The 12,844-nt window shown below is 37.7% G+C and overlaps 1 long non-coding RNA gene across 2 annotated transcripts in view; it reads right to left on the bottom strand.

The window, feature by feature from the left end:
- LOC124860022 overlaps positions 1–10,202 on the bottom strand; it is a 41,436-nt gene extending 31,234 nt beyond the window's left edge. Inside the window, exons 1-2 of one of the 2 annotated variants that reach the window (XR_007036250.1) lie at positions 10,010–10,202; positions 9,723–9,866 (exon numbers count right to left, since the gene is read on the bottom strand). This is a non-coding gene — a long non-coding RNA (uncharacterized LOC124860022). Of the gene's footprint in view, positions 1–9,722 lie in introns of both variants that reach the window. The other variant, XR_007036247.1, reaches the window with a different exon arrangement.
- Positions 10,203–12,844: the final 2,642 nt, after the last annotated feature.

Raw genomic sequence — 12,844 nt, 5'->3', positions numbered from 1 at the left:
ATTTTATCATAAAGTTATTATGACCAGATGAATGATCTTTAGCTTTTTAAATGTAGAAGTTCTTCGGAACAAAGAAAAAAACTGGATATTAAAAATCGGTATTCCATTACTTACTGTACTATCAAAAGCCCTCCAGCCTCTTGATGTCTTATTGCAGAGCAGTTTTTGCTGCCTGCATAATTTTTTTTTTCTGTGGCCGGTGCATCATGGCACCAGCACTATATGACAACTTGTGTGAATCTCAGAGTCACTATCAGCATTGATGAAAAAGGCATTAGTTAAAACCCTGGGAGTGAACACAGAATTGAAGTGGATGAAAATGTTCAGCTCTCAAGCTGTCTGTGGATCCATCTTTAGACATAAAACACTATTCCATGGTTAAAATGTAATGTCTCCTCAAGCTAATAAATAGATCTTAAATTGGGAATATTTTTTTCCAAATGAATATGTAATGTTTATCCCTGCAACATTTACAATCCAGTGAAATGGGTCTATATATACTATAGGTTCAGACTTTTAGTGTTTTGGATGAAAATGTGTTTGCAAAGTTAAAAGAAGCTCATTAATGTTAGACCAATGCATATAACTACAGCACATGGGGAATTTATTTGGGCAAAAAGGAAACAACAGTAGAATTTGCCAGTTCTCTTTTCTGTCACCTCTCTTTCTCTACAAAAAGAGGGGAAGTCAAAAACACCATTTGTTGGTGCACATTACATCTCTGCTGCTATATTCCCAAATGAAAGCCCAGTATGTGGCTCCTTTCAACAGAGGATGGTAGCAGACCCTGTTAATTGGACTTGGCTCGGTTTTCTACGAAGCTCTATTGTCAGCATGACAAACTGAGGATTACTGAGCTAGAACTGCACCGTGCTCATGGCGACATGAACTGAGCTCAGAGTGTTCAACCATTCTGCTGTATACTTTAAATTGAGACATAATAGTTGAACTTAGAAAACTGAGCCAAAATAGCAGGTCCTCTGCAATGCCTTGCAAAAGTTTTTTTTCACATTTGCATTTTTTGTTTTACTTTTTTACATTGTGTCATATTTCTACCACAGATTCCAATGTATTTCATAGGCATTTTATAGAATAGAACACAGAGTAATGCATAATTGTGAATTTAAAAAATATTATATATTATATATACCTTACAAATATTATATTTATTTTTTTCTTTTTCCAAATAAAAAAACAGAAAAATGTACTGTTCTTCCCTATATATGCTGAAACACCGCTATACAATTTGATGCAACTAACTGCCTACAGAAGTCAACTAATTATGAAACAATCATCCTTTGTGTAATAAATATAAAAACTCCTGTTCTCTGAAGACCTCAGAGGTTTGTAAGAGAACAGCACTGAACCAAGAGCATCAAGAAGACCAAAGAACACACCAAACAAGTCAGAGATAAAGTGTTGGGAGCTGAAAAAGACTAGGACTGGGAAGGAAGTCCACTGTCAAGCAGGAGAACAACTCTAGACATACAACCACAATGATAATGGAACGGTTTTGCTCAAAACATATTTGAATGTTAAAATGGCCTAGTGTTACTTTGTGTTAGTCCATCACTTATTATTCGTTTAAAATATAAAAAAGTCCAAGGGTTCTGAACAGTTTAGCAAGGTACTGAACATCAGTAATTGTGCTCTTCGGAAAACAGACAGACAGACCGATGAGGAACGTCAGAATTTTATTTAATTCTCATATGGTTACTGAGGTAAGAACATAAACATCTCTGCTTTTACAGCTGCATATACTGAGATGTTTACACAAGCCTGATGAATAATTTTAGGTCTCTGGAGACACATAGTGGCAAAGTAATAGAAAAACCCTTAATAATTACGGTTTTTAAACATGCCTTGTTCCCAGGTTGGCTGGGATTAGGCTTTAAAGTCATTTAAACAAACTAAAAATAATCTTCACACAACAGAAAACCTGTTATTTGCTTCCTAATTCTTTCACCTCAATCAGTTAGCTCACTTTACATGTTTTCTCTGTGTATGCAGGCCAATCATCTATCTCTTTAGCTTGACCCCGTTAACCATGAACTGCTATTTATTTATTTTCAAGTAACCTTAAATAATCTTATTTTACATAATTTTTTGAACATTAGTTACTTTAGCTTGTTAATCATAAAGATTAGTGTTTTTAAGACTGCTAGTCACACATTACTTTAAACAAGCATTAAAGTATTTCAGTTGATTAATTGCTTGCTTAATTCAGTTTTGATACCTCATTTTGCCAGAATTAAATGAAGATTTTTCACACATTAGCATCATAGTGATGCATTTTTTGAGTGAATGAATGTTGGTTTAAAACCTGTAGACTTGGGCAGCATATGGAAGACTGAATGCCATTGATTTTTATTTTTCTTGTAACAATATTTAACAGCAGTTCTTGACTTAAAGAAATTAGTTCTGTTGAAATTTAATCCATTTTGATTAAGAAGTCTTGTTATTTCTTTTTCAGAGGCCACAACAATAGAAAATTAAATTATGTCTTTCTGACACAGCTTTAAGCTTCATGAGTGCTCCCCAAGGAAATGTCACTTCACCCTCTTGGTATATCTGATGTGTCAGATTCCAATTTTGTCAGTTTCTATAGTGATACTCTCATAAAGAAAATGCTGCTCTACATGTCCATCTGCAATAATGAGTACTCACATTAAAGACATGCAAAAAGCTACACAATCAATTCAGCTTTTATATCAATAGAATAAACTTACAGTAAGAAAACAAAAATCAGTGATTACAATTGTTTAGTTGTAAAAATAAAAAAAGCATGTTAAGAAATAACTCAATTACAAAATCATTAGTGCTACACTTTTTAGCACAACTGCTGTAAATATGTTGTACCTTCAGCCTTTGTATTTTCTTGAAAATATCATGTGACATGAGAAATAAATAAATGAAACAAGTTTAACATTGTGCCTTTGGACCCTGTTGATATAGATTTAACCAGATGTTTTGATCCAGTATTCAGATGTCAACCAATTTCAGGTTTCCTTCCAAAGTCCTCAAGACATTAAAATGTCCTGGTATGTCAATGAGTTCATCATACCATCATTCTAACAAGGCTCCAACTACCTACTGAGTGGAAAGTAGGTAGAGTCAGGTTGGTGTAATAAGACCTGGTGACCTCAAAAGGCTTTGTTTTGTAGCAGTTCTGTAACAAAGTACTTTGGAGGTGCCTGAGGTAATAAAAGTAGGTTTGGTCCTCGTCCGTGCTTATCATTTTCCAAGTTTTTAATTACTGCTCTAAATCCAGATATGGGCAAGGTTCTGTGAGTAGCTACTTTCTTGTAGCCAGTTTCTGACTTATAAAACTGAACATAAATCTGATTTGCTTCTTCTCTTGTGTTTCCCATTTTGAAGAGCATCTAAGATAAGACTTCTATTTGACTTCTATTGCTATGCAAATCAGAATTTCAAAAAATAACAAATTCAAAGTTCCTAGACAGTCCGATTAGCTTGAAAAAGTCAACTATTAAATAATGATCCAAAGTGTTAGAATTGTTGTATCCCTATCATACTATTGTGTCTGCCTTTAGTTTCAACAATGTAGGAAGACACTATGCCTTCCAAAAATAACACTCAGTCTCCATCTTTCTGTCCATTTAACGCTATGTCATATACAATCTGATCACCAGATAAGAGGTCCTTTGTACATAAAAAGTGGTGCAGCTTACAGACTCAGAATCAATGCAACTGTGACCGAAATATCCCTGAAATAACACACAAATAATGCAACACTGAATGCTACAGTCTGCAGATGTTTTAGTCACCTCTGCAGATGGCATGATCTACTTTCTGACCAATCTGGCTAATAATTGTTTAACCACTTGGGCACACTTATACAGGGTTGGATAGTTCTTCATAGATGGTTAATTGATATTTTAATTTGAAGTAATTAACAAAATGAAATGATGATGTCATGACAAAAGTAATGTGCCCAGTCCTCATGCAATTGAACATTGAATCACACACACTCTTGATTCAAATGTACACATACTATTCAGGACAGAAACATTCAAAGACTTGACAGAGTTTGATGTTTTTCACCTTTAGACCTCATCAAATTAATCTTTACTTTGGTAAAAATGGCAAGAAAGGAAACTGTGTGACCAAAGCTTAAAAATGCTATTAAATGTGTCACTAGTGATTATTCTTTCTTAATGTGGGATCGTTTCCTTTATAATTAAGTGTAATCAAATTAAAGGGTGGACTTTAATAAATTTTGTAGTATCAGATCATGACACTGCAATACAAGTTTATTTTACAATTTGATTCAATTCAAAAATACTTTATTAATCCCAAAGGGAAATTAAATACAACTATTTACACACTTTTATGAGGGATAGCAGTTCGTATGGAGGATACTGTAAGTCCCATGGTTAACTGGACTGGTGAGATGAGCATCATTAATGCACATGCAAGTGAAGAATGTACACAGTCCTATGTATTTTTAGTCCTGACATAAGACACATACCTTTTATTATACTACAGATAATTGCTGTCTTGGCTGAAATACTTACAATTCTAGTCAAATCTTACCTAGGGAAAGATGACTGCTTAACTGCTAATATTGCTCAAGAATGCTACCTAGTTTGCTTGTTATGTATTTACTACAGTTTGGCTTTAAACATTCTTCACCTTGTAGGTTTTTTTTTTTTTTCCTTCCCACGATGGAAAGTGAACAGTTTAATGATCATGCTTTTTACATGTGCTTTTAATTATTTTGGTGGTGATATTGCCTCAGCTCCCTCTATCTCAGGTAATTGTCCTCAACAGGAGACAGTGGAAGTAACCTCACCTTAAAACTGTGCTTTAGCTCTCGCAGTGTTTTGAATGAAAATATGTGTATGCAGGCAACTGCTGGGTGTGTGTAACTTTCTAGAAAGTTGGAGTGGCAGACTGAATTAAGTATCTACAAGAGTGCAAAAAGCAATCCCTTTGAAGTTTCGCTGGATCAGAGGGAGAGTGAAAGCTTAAGTTTGATGAGAGTTTGACATCAAAACATTTGACAATTTTATACTCTAAGGTTGGACTTTTTTGGTAAAAGACTTCACAAATGAAGTTTAAAAAAAAATGCTAATTAGCACTATAAATAACACATTAATTTCTTACTGAGAGTAGAGTCTACAGTTTTGAATGGGCAAGACTGAAACAGAGGGGTTGTTTTGGTTGCATTGTCACCCTCTGGCCTGGATGCTTGGGTTTTTTCAAATAAATAATTTTAATTTATTCTAAATTTAAAAAAATAAAAGCCCTCATAAATTCACTAAAGGAAAGGCCTCATGTGCATCTGTGTAATCATGTAATTAGCAGAAAATATATTTTTTGCAGTAGCATCATCTAACTCTTTATTATTTCAAAGATCTCAATTTCTCTTAAATTCTTTTCAAAAAAGGAAAGAGAAGATAATATGCCATTCAAGTAAGTCAGTGACTGATAATTAAAGAAAGAAGTTGTCCAAAAGGCATGGTTTGAAAACTGCAGGGCCGAATGGATTACTTCCTCTACCTTCCACAACTGACGATCAGCTTGATGATGTAACAGGTCTAGGATAGAAATACAGAAATGCCTTTCATCAGGGACACACCAACTCATTTTGGTGGATTCCAAGACCAGAAAGGAAATATGGCATCTTCAGGTCCCAGTAGGAGATCCCTGAGATTCCTGCCCCAGATCACTGAACCACCTCAGTTGATTAGTTTCCATGGAAAGGAGCATTGGGTCTACTGTAAGCTTCTGCTGGATTATGGAGACCCTCAGCCTGTCTCTAAGACTGACACTATTTCCCCTGTGAAGAAAGTTTAATTCAGTTGCTTGTATCTTTGTATCCATTTTTTTTATTTTGATCAATATCTCAGTTTCTCAATATCTTGGTCTGAGGGATGGAAAAGCAACCAGTAATTAAATCTGAAAAGACTCACAAAGAAAGGGTAGCCAATTAGAAAAGTTTTAATGATGTGAAATTACATAATTATGGCACCCTGACCTGGGAGGAAGACATGAATGCTGTGAATGATATGAGCTAAGATGAACATTTGTAAGGCTTAGATTTAGAGATGTTCCCCCCCAAAAAATGCCGAGGACGTGACGAGGCCTAATTGAGTACTAAGGAGAGTGGAATGAAATGGGAATTGAGAGGGGCGGAAGCCGCAGGAAAGATTAAAGCAGAAAAGAGAAGTTTGTTAATATGGTATGAAGTAAGGAAAATAATTGAGAAGCAGAGGAGATGATAGATATGCCGAAAAGGGCAATAAGAAGTGTTAGATATGGCGTTTAGGCGATGCAAGGAGATGCGATGCTTGATGAAAAGTTTAGAGATCAGAGTAAGATGATAGATATGCCGTGTTGGCAATGCATGATGATTGATGCTCAAATAGCTGAGCGAGGTGATAGATATGCCGTGTTTGGCAATGCGTGATTATTTCAAACTTTGAAAGAAGAGCAAGCTGATAGATATGCCATGTTGGCACTGCAAGGCGATGCGACGCTTGATGAAAGCTTAAAGAGCAGAGCGAGATGATAGATATGCCGTGTGGCAATGCGCAATTAGAGGTATATTCCGCTGAGGTTTTGAATAAAGATATGAAGTTATGAATGGTTCAGCTAGTAATGAACAGATAGAACGGGTAATGAAAGAATAAAAAGATGAAGGATATAGAAAAATTAGATGAAGAAATTACAGAAATTCTATGAAGTGCTGAAAATGCCATTAAAGAAATGCAGATGAAGATAAGAAATAAGGTTAAAATAAAGATCTATGAGTCGAGGTTGAGTAATTAAAGAATGTCAAGGTAAATGCAGGAAGATGAGTAAAGTAATTGCACAAAGCATGAGAAGACAAGGAATAATCAGCTTCCAATTAAGGAAGGGCGAAACGAATAAAAGTACTTTTTGAAGAACATAGGTGAGCTAGAGTGAGGGAGAAAATTAGACAAGACTGGCAGGTGCTGAGGGGAAGAGACTTGCAAAACAGTAACATAACGATTGAACAAAGCCAATGATGGATAAAGGCCAACCACCACCAGGAATTGTTGAGAGCTCTTACCTGAAAGCTGATAAAACATTGAGTAGATAGAACGGAGTGGAAATCTGGGCGAACATAGGAAGAGAAGGATGAAGACCAACGACCCAATTGCTGGAGAGCGGCTGAGGGAGAGACATTGGGTCACTGCAGTAGTGGCTGCTCATATTCTGAAGGACTGGCGTGAAAACTGGATGGGGCGTAATGCATTGAACTGGACATGCCTATAATATTTGAGGAACCAGGATGCGGACACGGGGCTCCTTCTAGCGTGAGAAATGGGGCATGCGAAGGAAAAGGATTTGAAAGTAGAAAAAAGGTTAAACCTGATAAATAATAGAATGCGGGTTGATATTAGCAAGGATGAAGAGATGGATTCAATCAACCTTAGACTTTAAAAGAGAAATTGAAGTAGACTGATGGGGAGAAACAGTAGAAGACCTAGGAACTAAATAGAATAACCTGGAACATGATGGGCAGGAATGATGAAGTTATGAATTATGACTTGCCAGGATTCACCAGAGGTAAGGCATAATGCCTTAGAGGACGAGCGGCTTTGACTAACGGGATTGACCACTGCTGCATTATCAGAAAAGCGTCGATGCGCTTCTTCCAGAAATGCCCCAAATGCAACAGGCTATAGTGATGGGATGATCTCATAGAAAGCTGGGGATTCAGATCAGGGAAGAAAGAAGGCCTTACAGCAGAAACGAATTGCCCTGAGAAACCCCCCAAAACCTACGGACGGAGCTACATCGGTGTAAATAACCTTACTAAAAATTGACTGTTCATAAATGTTTCATAAGAGTTTGTTAAGCTGCTGTGGCAGCAGCACGATTAGCGCTTATGATGAAACCCATAGTCCTGGGAGATGCTGTAAACCACTGAACAGAGCAGCGCCAACCCTGTGTGCAGAGAGAGTGTGCTTTACAATCATCACGGGAAAAGATAGTTATGATGAATATCGTAACAGGAAATAGTTTTAGCGCCTGGTTGATAAGGGAACAAGGTTAAAATATTATAATAATAATCCCTGACTGGCTGCTTGGGGTTCCACCATCAGGAGATAAGGGTCGGTAGCCAATGAGAGGCACATTGCTTAACTCCACACCTGGTGGGTCATATCCACCTGTTTGCAGGTTACGGTGGAGCATGGTGCCAGTTGCCACAGACAGGAAGAAAGAAGAAATGTTCAATGATCTCTTAGCCATGCACTAAGGAAATATCTCAACGTGTTACTCAGATGATAAACACCTAAATGAATTTATAGCTGAACTCTGCTATTAAAATGACTCTCAAATCCTTTTGGGAATAAGACCATTAAGACGAGCCTTTCTCGTAAACTAAAAATCTGGCTGCTTCCGGCAAAAATAAGTGCTTACATATTAAAAGCTGCATTGAGGACAAAGATTTGTTGCTCAAGTACAATTTCCTTTTAGTTGAGTCACAGAGAAGCACACACAGGCTCTTCCTTTACAACTCTGTTTAAATGGAAGACAAACAGAAGAGAAGGAGTGCAGCAAGGTCATGTGCTGAGCTTATTTGACATGTGAATACTAAGTTACATTATTTATTTAATTTTTATAGTAGAGGGTGCCAATATTCTTAGTACGTTATGCACACTTAATCGCAATACGAAAGTTTATTAGGTTCGATTTCATAAACTAAGTAAAGTCACAGACAGTTGAAATATATATTTTATATAATTTCATGGCACTGGGAAATATAGGGAGGTGAGATGTTTAATATATGGTGAAATGGGGTAAAAGCACTCAAGGGAAAGATTGTCAAGGGCGAAAGGGTTGTAATAATTCAAGATAAATAAGTCTTTTATGGTAAGGTAATGAGGCAAAAAGGTTAAAAGCAGCATAAAGATAGTTATTAAAAGGCATTACATTATGCATATCCTAGATCTTGCAATGTGTATACACATCGACACACATACAAGGATAAATGGCCTAAGATTTTGACATGAATGACCTGTGGCTGGGGCACTGGGTTTTTTTAAGGGGAGTAGCCAATAACTGTTTAATTGGAATGCAGCAGCACACTTAGATTTAAAATGGACATCAGCTACTACACAACCTATCAGACAAACACGGCAATGGTGGCACGTAATCTACCGATAAACACTAGGGAAGTGCACATCTATTGCTTTGGAGTGCCAGATAAAACCACGTGTGACCTTCTTTCGGGGCTCTTTGTAAACCTTTTACATACGGCGATGATCCGAGATAGGAGCCTCAGCGCTGATCTCTGTAATCATTCCTCTGCTTAATTTAGAATAAAAGAGCAGAAAGTTAGAAGCTGTTTGAGAATCGTTCCTTCAAGAGTCAGTGTTAGATAGATCGCTTCTGGGGACCAAGGATCGGAGAAACTCCGAGAGGTCTGACCGGCAGCAGGGTGCGGTAGTTCGGACAGAAAGTTGGGGACGAGATGATTTAAACGAAGCAGAAAGTAATCAAAGGAAGCGATTCATTTAGACAGCCTCGGGAGATGGTAAAATGAAAGAACCAGATAATAAGCTGCCTCGGTAGGATTTAGAGCTGAGCCTGAACGAGATGGTAAAATACATGAGAGTAAATGATCAACCTGAATGAAAAGAGGTGTGGGAAACACCGCACGCTTGAAGAGCACATGAATGAAATAGATAGAGAAGAGAGAGTGGAGTGATACATCTCACCTAGAGACGAGCTAGGCTGGGCGCTAGCAAGGGCGAACGGCGGTGGGAGGAGCCGAGGAGCAGGTAGCTACGATGGAGCGGGAAGAGGAAATGCTGATGTAGCAGAGATGGCGGCGAACTCATAGCAGGTGAGTAAGGAATCACCTGGAGAGAATCCATGAATGAGATGAATGAAGCAGGGAAATTTGTAGGATGATCGGTTTGAGAGATGAAGATGGTTGGAGAAACTGCTGGAGAAACCAGGCCGGGTGACGCAGCGGCGGGAGCCGGTGAGGAGGCAGGGTTACCTCGGCGACGCTTTGCAGGAGAAGTGTAGGAGTTCTTGATGCGCTTTCCACTTGCCCAGAGCTGAGACAAGGAAGAAATGAGCCATGAAGCGAGACGAGCGCTCCTACGAGCGGTAGGGGAGGAAGGAGAGTCTGTTACGAACAGCGTGAGAAGGCGTCGGAGTTGTAGATGAGCTCAGCTGACAAGCGAGGAGGATCACAGCCGAAGGTCCTTTAAAAACCATGCGTCGGAAGGTGATTGGATGATGAATCAGGCGGATAGGATGCTGATTTGAAGGCCTGGAGACGCACGGGTAAGTCATTGGACGGTGGAAACGGCGAGGGTGAGTCTTTCATTCTGAATTTTCGTTTAGACTCCATTTCAAGGTCTATGTTTTTTTGCTCAGCTCTTCATTCACCATGATCCACCAGAACAAGAGTTGCATTACAGCAGACGAGGCCCAGATTGTTTTATCTCACTATCCGTCATGAAAAAGGCTGGATTTTCTGGATATGGAATGTCCACAATAACCATTTATTATAAAGCTTTTTTCACACTTTTAGACATGGTGGTGTCTATGATTGTTGCAATCTGCAATAATACTCTGAGTAAATAAAGGAAGTTGTTAAGATTATGTTTTCTTCTTTAAAGGGTTACCCTTAATGCACACGGCAGACTTATAGAAATAACACAAAATATTGCAAATCAATGTCAGCTAAACTTTAGTTGTTGAAGTTTATCTAACAAAACACTTCAAAATCCTGCACGGCTAGCATTTCCGCACACATCTTGGAATGTTAGAATATTAGCAACCGAGCTAGGATAACCCTGCCCCTAGGAGTGAGTGAAGCCATTCACTGGGACTGTCATATGATTGGATTGAGGCAGACCTAAGCACAGCTCAAGCTGCACTTATCAGCGAGCTGGCAGATAGGACTTGTCATACCGCCTGTCAGATCTGATGAGGGGACCACAAGCCTCACAATGAAGCTAAAATGCAATCTTCTTCTCTGCAGCTGCACGGTCTTCCAAGGGAACACACTTATTAGACTTTGTAAACAGCCAAATGTGAGAGCTAAACTGTAAGAGTTACGGTTAGGCTGGCTTTGCCTCTGTCAGCCTGTTAGTTAAGAATGGGAGCAATTCTCTACAACCTACTGATGTAATAAATTACAGAGAACCTAAAAGAAAGGCGTATGTCTTGGGTATTGAGTACAACTGTCTTACAATGCTTTGCAGATCCATATTCCAAAAAGTGTTTGATTGCAGTTTGTGTAAACAGGCTATTATGATTTCATCATTACAGGTAATAAATTAAATATTTATTTTTTATTGCACTCTACAGGTCTAAAGACAGTTGAAATATTTAGCCTCTGATGCAGGGGAGTTGTGCTTGAAGCTTTCTTTGAACGTGTAGAAGGAGCCTTCAAATAAGGTCAAACTGAATAGAAATTTGGGAAAACGTCCATCCAAAGTTGACATTTTGAGGTCCTAATTACACTTATGAATAAAACTCTCAAAATATCATGTCAATCATAAAGAGGTTTAACATGTTCTAAAATGTCCCTCTACCAGATTTTATGAAACGCATAAAAAATTATGCAGCTAACTGTAGTCATCTTCTTCAGGAAATGTGCTCTTCTTGAATCTTTAAAGTTCATTAATTACTTTTAAATGAAATAAGGTTTAGATCTCGTACAGCTGAATCAAGAAAGGCATAGATCATGGTCTGACCACATTTATTTGCACCTCTGGTGAAGATGTGTAAAAAGGCCTTAAAATAAATTAATCTTTTATGGCATAAGCATAAACTCAGGGTGAAAAACTTAGGAAATAAAATAACCTTTCATTTGAGTGCATATAACAGAGAGTTCCCGTTTGCACCATTCTCTTTGGCACAATCTTCCTAACTTGTCCAGTCCTAGGGCCTCTCTTCATCATTCTTCTCTGAAGCTTATCCTATAAGCTTTCAGTTAGGGAATCTGAAGGTAACGGAAGGTTGACAGTATGCCTGGTAAACCATTTCATTTGCTTATTAAAAACCCAATTAAGAGCTATTTTCATTTTTTTTTGTAAAGTCTGCGCTATTTATTTTAAAACCTCCTAATATTTCAAAGAATTCACAATGCCTTGCACTCTGACAAGGTTTATGGGACCTTTGAAAGAGAAACAAAGTCACAGCATTACACATCCGTCACTGTACTAACAGTTGGCTCAAAGGGCTTTTCTTTTGTTACATGCTAAACCCTCTTAGTGTGTTTGTTGCAGAAAAGCTCGATTTTAGTCTAATTTGATTCATGAGTGTAGTGCAGAAAAGGCTTTCTTCAGGCATTCTAAAAAAAATCAGTTAGCATGCAGAGAGTGTCTACTAGTTGTTATGGAGACTTAATGACCCCAAAACGCCACTGTTTGATGCAATTTTGATGCAACAGTGAACTTTGGAGGCTTTTTGACCCAATTTTTATCCTTCTTACTCTGTAACTATGGCCGCTTGCCCAGCCTTGTGAATACTGGCTAAAAGAGATGAGTTTCTGTGCCATACCATATGGCATATAAAACATAAGGTAATGGATTACTAATTCGAAGTTTCAGGTAATTCTAGTGAAGTCCAGAACGTAGTATGTACAGTATGTAACACATACATTTATTTCATAGGAATCCAATGTGTCAACAGTAATTTAGTCAAAAATAAAAATTTCCTAACATTGTAACATTTTACCTAAATTTACTCAAATTAAAATGTTAAATATTTGATTAATTTTTTTCTACATGAGTTTATGATACTGCAGTTACAAATGCAAAGTCTTCAACATGGATACCAATTAAATTCTTATCTTCTCATTTTATTTGCCACA

This window comes from Girardinichthys multiradiatus, chromosome 23 (genome assembly GCF_021462225.1).
Source record: "Girardinichthys multiradiatus isolate DD_20200921_A chromosome 23, DD_fGirMul_XY1, whole genome shotgun sequence".
In the NCBI taxonomy this organism is placed as follows: domain Eukaryota; kingdom Metazoa; phylum Chordata; class Actinopteri; order Cyprinodontiformes; family Goodeidae; genus Girardinichthys; species Girardinichthys multiradiatus.
This window is presented reverse-complemented; position numbering and strand designations above follow the sequence as displayed.